The sequence below is a fragment of the Thalia democratica genome, unplaced genomic scaffold (genome assembly GCF_965202585.1).
Source record: "Thalia democratica unplaced genomic scaffold, ktThaDemo2.hap1.1 HAP1_SCAFFOLD_94, whole genome shotgun sequence".
In the NCBI taxonomy this organism is placed as follows: domain Eukaryota; kingdom Metazoa; phylum Chordata; class Thaliacea; order Salpida; family Salpidae; genus Thalia; species Thalia democratica.
This window is the reverse complement of record NW_028139263.1, coordinates 52,501-62,500: the sequence shown is the minus strand read 5'-3', so window position 1 is coordinate 62,500 and position 10,000 is coordinate 52,501. Positions and strand designations below refer to the sequence as shown.

The window sequence follows — 10,000 nt, the reverse complement described above, 5'->3', positions numbered from 1 at the left end:
GAGGCGGGGCGCCCACTATCGACAAAAGTGTGCCGAAACCCACAAACGTTGTGTTACGCGCGCTAAAATAAATACAAGCCTGATCGCTGAAAATGTATTCTATTTGAATAAGGTAAGTATCAACACCAAGGAAGCAATTCCTTTATTATAAATTCATACTCTGACATTGCGCTAATATTGCTCGTGATTGTTATTTAGTTAAAAGATATAATTTATATTACTTTTATTTTATTTTTATTTTACTTCTATATAATAATTATTTTATATTTTATTAAAAAATTTCTTGTTTAGTTTCTAAGCAACCACAGTTACGTTTATATGTTTAATTCTATTGTATTTTATATTTATCGATAATTTAATAAAAGTTTTAAAAGACTATTCTGGTTTTCCACGCTCTCTTCAAAAATGTGAGTTCTTTTAATTCTTCCACTTAATTATTCATTTTAAAGTAAACAACTAGTTATACATATTATTATAATGTATGTGTATTATATACTATCATTTTATAACATAAACATAGTTGAGTTATTAAATTAAACGTCAAATATTTTATTACCTTAAATTAAGTTATATTTATTATATAATCTATAATTATAAGTTATATAATTATAAGTTATAAATTATTTATTCGTAAAATCTGATGTAGTATGAGATATTCTTTAGAAAACTATAACTAACTATAAATATTCTTGTATATATAAGTCCATCTATAAATAGAACAATGAGAAATAGTAAAACAAACTAAACACAACATGTTACCGAAATGTTTATTTTAACAATATTTTTTATTTAGTTTAATCACTTAATAAACTTTACTTCTAATTATCATAGTATTAAATATAGAATATAGTTAACAATCTTTTAAACAAAGTTTTTAATAAAGTTGCAGGGAGTAATTGTAATTAAAACACCAAAAAAAAAAGGTTTTAATAAAAAAATACTTACATCAAGTTAAAATTTTATAAGGAATAATTTTAAAATATCAAATCGATTGTAAATTAAGTGCAAATAGGTTTTTTAAACAAACCGAAGGGTTTATAAAGGCTTGTAAACGCTTTCAAACGCCTACGACCATACCACACTGAGCACACCCCATCTCGTCCGATCTGGGAAGTTAAGCAGTGTCGGGCGTGGTTAGTACTTAGATGGGTGACCGCTTGGGAATACCACGTGCCGTAGGCTTTTACTTTTTGAATTCATCTTTTTTGTTTTATTTTTCTTTCTGACCTATTTATACTTATTACTCGTTTATTTACATTTCTTTAACGCTTAAAAGAAAAGAAAATTCTAGTTATTAGAAAACAAAAACCTTAGCCAATCAGATAACGTTATTTGCTGTTTAAACCAATTAAAGCGCTAAAAAAGTGGTTTGACCAGTTTGAGATATCGAAAAAATAATGGCACCATCTTGTAGAGTACAATTTTCTGAGTTAAAATTAATACAATTAGTCTTTTATACTAAAACTTAAAAGTCTTTTTGTCCACAAACAACTAAAAGCCTGGCTACTTGAAAAATCAAACAAAAATAAATTTTGAACTTTTGTATTGTGAGTCATAATAAGTTATTTACTGTTACCAACAGATACTAGCAAAAGCTTTTTAAAGTTTTGTATTAACTTAATGTATTTGTAATTACTTTTACTTAAAAGAGACTATTGAGTTACGTTTACTTAGTTTACTTTTGTATGTGTATTAAATATATAGCAATTTTGTTTGAACTTAAATAAGGACTATTAAACTTTTAAAAGAAAACTATCAAAGTTTACTAACTCAAAAGCTAAATCTTAGTTTTATTGTTATAAACATTTATGTTGTAATTTACTAATAACTAAATGAGTTTATTTCAAACAAAAAGAATTAAATAATGTTATGTCAAGCCTACTATATGAGGTATATAGGTATATAAGGTATACAAGCTTATGTTTGAAAGTTATAATAATAAAAATAAAAATAAATATTTAGTTGGTAAAATTTGTATGTTTTAATATGCTTTGAAATTAGAGTTAGTATAGAAGTTTTTTTTTAAATATAATAAATATAAATATTTAGTTACTAATAATAAACTAAAATACCAATTTTGTAGTTATTACAAAAAAAAAACTTATCTTACTTAAAGTTCACTGTAATTGAAATATTATACAAAAGCTTCATTATTATAAGCTTTGAATAACTTTACTTCATAACTATATTCATGTTTGCATATTTAAACTATAAAAAGTTAGTGTTTTGTGTATTGACTTTATGATTATTTTATTTTAGTAACTGTTAGTTTTATACTTTAATAAAAGAAATATGGTTAACAAGTAAGTTAAAAATGAAAGAAGCCTAAAAAAAACACACTAATTAACTGCTTATTCAATAGTTTGATTATTTAATTATTTTTCTGTTATATAGTTTAATCTTATTGTATAAAAAATACAGAGGTTTAAAGTAAGTTTGAATAAAAATAAAACAAAACATATAAAATAAGCATTAGTTCAAATACATAGTTTTTTTTTTAATGTTCGCGATGGAGAAAACAATGGAGAAAATTTAATTCTTTAATAATAAGTAGTAATTTAAATAAAAAATAATACAAATAAAGTTATACAATATATATACAATAGTTTGTCAAACTAGGCAAAAAAGAGTAGGCCACCACTACAATCCAATGTTCCAACTGGAAATTCAATGAGATCGTTACTGTACTTGTGATGAACGTTGATAATCCCCAAGATTGTAAGTCGAAGGCCTTACCCAACCTAACCAGCGCACTGGTTTTCTTACAACTGAATTAATCAACATTTAATATTGAATATAATCATTATTGATAGATAGAGGAATGTTGACAATCAACAACAGATTGTAAGTCAAAGGCATTACTCGACCCAAGTACCCACAACCTAGATTGAACAACATTTATTAGATAGATTTGTTTATTGATAGATAGAGGAATATTGACAATCCACAACAGATTGTAAGTCAAAGGCATTACTCGACCCAAGTACCCACAACCTAGATTGAACAACATTTGTTAGATAGATTTGTTAGATAGATAGATAGATAGTACAGTATAATCTCAAAGAATTTGAAGTTGAACATTGAACAATAGTGGCCACCATTTCAGGCCTGCTGGCAGCTAGATTACAGCCCCCGGCTACGCAGACCTGCAATATTGATGAAAAAAAACAGTATATATATTTCCGAATCTGAATTTGAGTACTTTTTATATATTATTAACAAAATTTTTTAGGGGTAATATCTGTTTAGTTTTTTAATATATCTTTAAAATAAAACACTAAGTTAATAATATAATAATAATAAAATAATAATATTTTGTTTTTAATTCGTTAATAAAATTATTTAATAATATTATATATTAAATGTATATAATAAGTTTAAGTAATAAAATAAATATAATATAACAAATATATTGTATAATAATAATTTTAAAATTAGTAAAAAAAAAATAAACATAGTTGAGTTATCAAATTAAAAAAACTAGAACGTCAAGTATTTAATTACTAAAATTAATTTAATTAAAAAAAAATCTCAGGTAGTCTAAAATGTCAGGAATTATTTAAAAATAAATATATATATAAATATAAATTTAAAACTTATTATATTGAAAAGATTGATGAATAATACTCTTGAATGTATGCAATGTTTGTATTTGTAATGCAATAACATAAATGGATAGATCAATGACAAATTGTAAACATATTGTATTATTTTATTTTACGATTTTATTTTATTTATTTAGTTTAATAATTCAATAAACTTTACTTCTACTTGTCCTGGTCTTAGGTAATTTATAGATAGCAATTATTTAAACAAACACTTTTGTACAGTTACAATACAGTTTTAGTACAGTTTGGGAGTAACTGTTGATAAAAAAAAGAAAAAAAAAGGTTAATTCAGGTTAAAATTTTATAAGGATTAATTTTAAAATATCAAATCGATTGTAAATCAAGTGCAAATAGGTTTTTTAAACAAACCGAAGGGTTTATAAAGGCTTGTAAACGCTTTCAAACGCCTACGACCATACCACACTGAGCACACCCCATCTCGTCCGATCTGGGAAGTTAAGCAGTGTCGGGCGTGGTTAGTACTTAGATGGGTGACCGCTTGGGAATACCACGTGCCGTAGGCTTTTGCCTTTTGAATTCATCTTTTTTGTACTATTTTTCTTTCTGACCTATTTATACTTATTACTCGTTTATTTACATTTCTTTAACGCTTAAAAGAAAAGTAAATTCTAGTTATTAGCAAATAAAAACGTAAGCCAATCAGATAACGTTATTTGCTGTTTAAACCAATTAGAGCGCTAAAAAAGTGGTTTGACCAGGTTGAGATATCGAAAAAATAATGGCACCATCTTGTAGAGTACAATTTTCTGAGTTAAAATTAATACAATTAGTCATTTATACTAAAACTTTAAAGTCTTTTTGTCCATAAACAAATAAAAGCGTAGCTACTTGAAAAATCAAACGAAAATAAATTTTGCACTTTTGTATTGTGAGTCATAATAAGTTATTTACTGTTACCAACAGATACTAGCAAAAGCTTTTTAAAGTTTTGTATTAACTTAATGTATTTGTACTTAGTTTAAATTAATAGAGTTTATTTGGTTTACTTTATTATGTGTATTGAATGTGCTAGTATCTAAAAATAAATACAACTAAAACAAAACAAACAAGGAGAGTACTTGAATAGAACCAACACAATTTACAGACCAGTTGTGTACTAAATTTAAAGCAATTCTGAATAGTGAATATGCAATTATTATTATAAGTTCAAAGTTCACTTTAATTTAAATTAATGTATTTTTTAAATTGGTTTTATTTAATAGATAGTAGTGAATTACTTTATTTAATTTACTTTAGTAAGTGTTGTATAACTTTATTTGAACCAGAAGCAAAACGGGATTATACTTTCAATAAACTACACAATTTACAGACCAGTTGTGTACTAAATTTAAAGCAATTCTGAATAGTGAATATGCAATTATTATTATAAGTTCAAAGTTCACTTTAATTTAAATTAATGTATTTAATAGATAGTAGTGAATTACTTTATTTAATTTACTTTAGTATGTGTTGTATAACTTTATTTAAACCAGAAGCAAAACGGGATTATACTTTCAATAAACTACACAACTTACAGACCAGTTGTGTACTAAATAAAAAGCTATTGTGAATAGTGAATATGCAATTATTATTATAAGTTTATAAGTTTACAGTTTACAAAAGCTTTACAATTTAGTTATTATTTTGTTCATATTTGCATATCTAATTTATGAAAAGTTAGTGTTATGTGTATTGGCTTTTTAATTTCTTTATTTGTAGAACTGTTAGTTTTATATTCTAAAGAAACATGTTTAAATAAATATGTTTAACAAGTAACTTAAAAATGGAAGAAATATATTGTATATATTGAACTATTTATATTTATTCTAGCTATTTGCTTAGTGTATTTATTAATGTGATTATTTTATGTTGTTGTTTGTCTTATAGTTTAATCGTATTGTGTTTAAATATATATAACAAATACAGAGGTTTAAAGTAAGTTTAAATGAAAATAAAATAAGACATATAGTTGAAATATAAGTTTAAAAAAATAGTTTTTTATTTTATTTCTTTGTTTGTTTGATTGTTTGTTTATTATATAATCGCGACGTTTCATTTTATTACTTTTAAGCATACTAAATATAATAATAGGTATAGTTATAGGAAAAATTCAATTAGTTTCTAATGTAATAAAAAAGTTTATTTCCACAAATAAATAAATACCTGAAAAATCAAATGAAAAATAAATTTCGCACTCTTGTATTGTGAGTCATAATAGGTTATTTACTGTTACCAACAGATACTAGCAAAGGCTTTTTAAAGTTCTATGTTAATTCAATGTATTTGTACTTAGTTTTATTAAAATGACAGTATTGATGGTTACGTTTATTAAGTATGTTTATTTAACGTTATGTAACTCAAGTAAAACCAGAAGCAAAAAGGGAGACTACTTTAAATAAACTACATCATTTATTGTTATATATAACTCTAATAAAACCAGAAGCAAAAAGGGAGACTACTTTAAATGAACTACACAAATTAAAAATATATTATCAAATATAAATCAATCGTGTTGTGTTTCAAAATACATGTTTCAAATAATGTTTTACAAGTATTTATCAGTTATTTAGTTTTCTTTTTATAGTTTAGCCGTATTGTTTTATTTATTTGTTATTATTTTTATTTAATTGTTTGCTTATTATATTTATCGCGATGTGCTTAAAAGAATAGAACAAATACAAAAGTTTAAATTGTAAGTTTTAAATAAAATAAAATGAAACGTACAAAATAAGCTTATGATTTATTATTATTATTATTATTATTTTTATTTCATTGTTTGTTTATTATATCTATCGCGATCTGCTTAAAAAAATAAAACGAGTATTAAGGTTTGAAAAGTAAGTTTAAATAAAAATAAAATGAAACATATAAAATAAGCTTATGTTTTTTTTTTTTTTTTCATTTTTATTTATTTTTATTTAATTGTTTGTTTATTATATTTATCGCGATCTGCTTAAAAAAATAAAACGAGTATTAAGGTTTGAAAAGTAAGTTTAAATAAAAATAAAATGAAACATATAAAATAAGCTTATGTTATTTTTTTTTTTTTTTTTTTATTATTATTATTTTTAATCAATTTTTTGTTTATTATATTTATCGCAATGTGCTTAAAACGATAAAACAAATATAAAGATTTAAAAAGTAAGTTTAAATAAAAAATAATACAAATAAAGCTTATTTATAATAAACAAACATATTTAAAACATTAAAAAAAGTAGTTTATATATATTATTTTTTATTTATTTCTTTTAAACATATTAAATAAAGTATAAAAAAAGTATTAAAACATTTAAACGTAGCATAAATAAGCTTAAAATATTAAAAAAATTGAAAAGAAACAAAGAAATTAAAAAAAAATCGGGAAAAATCGGCAAAAAAGTTCAACAGCAACATTTGAGCATCATACACGTATGCATTACTTTACACTAGTGAGAGAGACGTGTTTGTGCGTTCGGTCGACTTGGCGAGAAAGCGGGCTTAAAGCATTACTGTTTAGCACCCGAGGCGCGGCTATTGCAGCGGCGGCGAACGTGCTATGTAAACGCATCGGAGCAGCGTATGAAAAACTACAAGCGTCCAGCGGCGGTAGGCTTATAGCTTTGCGAAGTCGTCGAGACGAGTAGCCGACGCAGGCAGGCACGGCTCGAGGCGGGTAACTGCAGCAGACAGATGGCGTGTTGCTGCTGACGAGTTAACCGGCAGAAGGCAAACGGTTGGTCGGGAGAAAGAACAGTCAGTTGTATAGCTGCATGCTGCAGTCGACGCGGGCTGGCGCTTTAAACAGCAAAAGGCCGGCGCCGACTTTCAGTAACGTTCGCAAGGCTTTTAAGCCGAGTGATAGAAAAGGTCTGTATTTATACAGTAAAAACGCTCAGTCGAGCAACGGGTTTAAACGCCCTCGGATAGTTATCTGGTTGATCCTGCCAGTAGTCATATGCTTGTCTCAAAGATTAAGCCATGCAAGTGTAAGTACGAGCTCACGTACAGTGAAACTGCGAATGGCTCATTAAATCAGTTATGGTTCATTTGATTGTACGCTTTTACATGGATAACTGTGGCAATTCTAGAGCTAATACATGCGTAAAGCGCCGAACTGACGTGAGGCGCGCATTTATCAGACCAAAACTAACCGGCTTTCGGGTCGTTACAATGGTGACTCTGGATAAGCTTGCGGATCGCACGGCCTAGTGCTGGCGACATCTCATTAAAGCAACTGCCCTATCAACTATCGTCGGTACGGTATCGGCCTACCGAGGTTGTAACGGGTGACGGAGAATCAGGGTTCGATTCCGGAGAGGGAGCCTGAGAAACGGCTACCACATCCAAGGAAGGCAGCAGGCGCGCAAATTACCCATTCCCGGCTCGGGGAGGTAGTGACGAAAAATAACAATGCAGACCTCGTACGAGGTCCTGCAATTGGAATGAGTACACTTTAAACTTTTTAACGAGTATCCATTGGAGGGCAAGTCTGGTGCCAGCAGCCGCGGTAATTCCAGCTCCAAAAGTGTATATTTAAGTTGTTGCGGTTGAAAAGCTCGTAGTTGGATATAGGGACGGCGAGGTTGGTCGGTCGAAAGGCTAGCACTGGCCTCGTTGTTCTTGTTGGTCGGTGCCTTCGCGGTGCTCTTAACTGAGTGTTGCGGTGGTCCGGCAAGTTTACCTTGAAAAAATTAGAGTGTTCAAAGCAGGCTTTACGCTTGTATAATGTTGCATGGAATAATGGAATAGGACCTCGGTTCTATTTTGTTGGTTTTCGGAGCACGAGGTAATGATTAATAGGAACGGACGGGGGCATCCGTACTGTGCCGTTAGAGGTGAAATTCTTGGATCGGCGCAAGACGAACGACTGCGAAAGCATTTGCCAAGAATGTTTTCTTTAATCAAGAGCGAAAGTCAGAGGTTCGAAGACGATCAGATACCGTCCTAGTTCTGACCTTAAACGATGCCGACTAGCGATCGGGCAGTGTCGAACTTAAGAACTGTCCGGCAGCTTCCGGGAAACCAAAGTCTTTGGGTTCCGGGGGAAGTATGGTTGCAAAGCTGAAACTTAAAGGAATTGACGGAAGGGCACCACCAGGAGTGGAGCCTGCGGCTTAATTTGACTCAACACGGGAAATCTCACCCGGCCCGGACACAGCGAGGATTGACAGATTGAGAGCTCTTTCTTGATTCTGTGGGTGGTGGTGCATGGCCGTTCTTAGTTGGTGGAGCGATTTGTCTGGTTAATTCCGATAACGAACGAGACTCTTACTTGCTAAATAGCTGCTCGACCCATTGGGTCGGAGACAACTTCTTAGAGGGACTAGTGGCGTTTAGCCACACGAGATTGAGCAATAACAGGTCTGTGATGCCCTTAGATGTTCGGGGCCGCACGCGCGCTACACTGACCGGATCATCGTGTGTTCCCTAGGCCGAAAGGTCCGGGTAATCCGTTGAACCCCGGTCGTGCTAGGGATAGGGACTTGCAATTGTTTCCCTTGAACGAGGAATTCCCAGTAAGCGCGAGTCATTAGCTTGCGTTGATTACGTCCCTGCCCTTTGTACACACCGCCCGTCGCTACTACCGATTGAATGGTTTAGTGAGGTCCTCCGATTGAGCCTGGTACGTGCGGCAACGCACTCGCCGGTGTTCGAAAAGACGATCGAACTTGATCATTTAGAGGAAGTAAAAGTCGTAACAAGGTTTCCGTAGGTGAACCTGCGGAAGGATCATTAACGAATCGAAATTTGATTTCAAGCGACGTCTCTTCTTCGAAGGGACCGAGCCCTGTAACTGTTATAGTTCGGTCGCGTTGCTTCCTGACAGCGGGAGTAATAATTCAGCACGCAAGTGCTGGCGCGGCCGCTTCTTTTTGAACACGATTTTTTGGTTGCATTGAGATTGATTAACACGAGAGATCTCTTAGCGGTGGATCACTCGGCTCGAGCGTCGATGAAGGACGGAGCTAGCTCCGAGAAGTAATGTGAATTGCAGGACACATTGAGCATCGATATTCTGAACGCGTATTGCGGCCTCGGGTAATCCTGGGGCCACGTCCGTCTCAGGGTCTTTAACACACCGATCCTTTCATTAGTTTGAAAGTGCCTGCGACTCGTTTCTTAATTAAGGAGCGTGTCGTCAAAGACAGCTGGTCTGGCGATTTCACAGCTGAAGCGTGAGCAGCCTGCTGGCCTCGGGTGAGGTAGCAACGACGGTAGGTGCTCGAGAATAAGTTAAGTGACTTCAAAAGGCCGACGTACAAAGCGCATGTACTTTTATAGTACATCACTTTTGACCTGAGATCGGGCGGGACGACCCGCTGAACTTAAGCATATCACTAAGCGGAGGAAAAGAAACTAACAAGGATTCCCCTAGTAACGGCGAGTGAAGCGGGATAAGCCCAGCGCTAAAT

The 10,000-nt window shown here is 31.4% G+C and overlaps 5 non-coding genes across 5 annotated transcripts in view; all 5 read left to right on the top strand.

Annotated features, from left to right (window-relative positions):
- Positions 1-1,063: 1,063 nt before the first annotated feature.
- Positions 1,064-1,182, top strand: LOC145845592 (5S ribosomal RNA). The gene has a single exon (XR_014370449.1). It is a non-coding gene; the product is annotated as a 5S ribosomal RNA (ribosomal RNA).
- Positions 1,183-4,013: 2,831 nt separating this feature from the next.
- On the top strand, positions 4,014-4,132 carry LOC145845585 (5S ribosomal RNA). The gene has a single exon (XR_014370446.1). It is a non-coding gene; the product is annotated as a 5S ribosomal RNA (ribosomal RNA).
- Positions 4,133-7,515: 3,383 nt separating this feature from the next.
- LOC145845569 (small subunit ribosomal RNA) lies at positions 7,516-9,323 on the top strand. Its single transcript, XR_014370431.1, has one exon. It is a non-coding gene; the product is annotated as a small subunit ribosomal RNA (ribosomal RNA).
- Positions 9,324-9,505: 182 nt separating this feature from the next.
- On the top strand, positions 9,506-9,658 carry LOC145845607 (5.8S ribosomal RNA). The gene has a single exon (XR_014370464.1). It is a non-coding gene; the product is annotated as a 5.8S ribosomal RNA (ribosomal RNA).
- Positions 9,659-9,880: 222 nt separating this feature from the next.
- LOC145845583 (large subunit ribosomal RNA) overlaps positions 9,881-10,000 on the top strand; it is a 3,631-nt gene continuing 3,511 nt past the window's right edge. Inside the window, exon 1 of the ribosomal RNA XR_014370444.1 lies at positions 9,881-10,000. This exon is cut by the window's right edge and continues 3,511 nt beyond it. This is a non-coding gene — a ribosomal RNA (large subunit ribosomal RNA).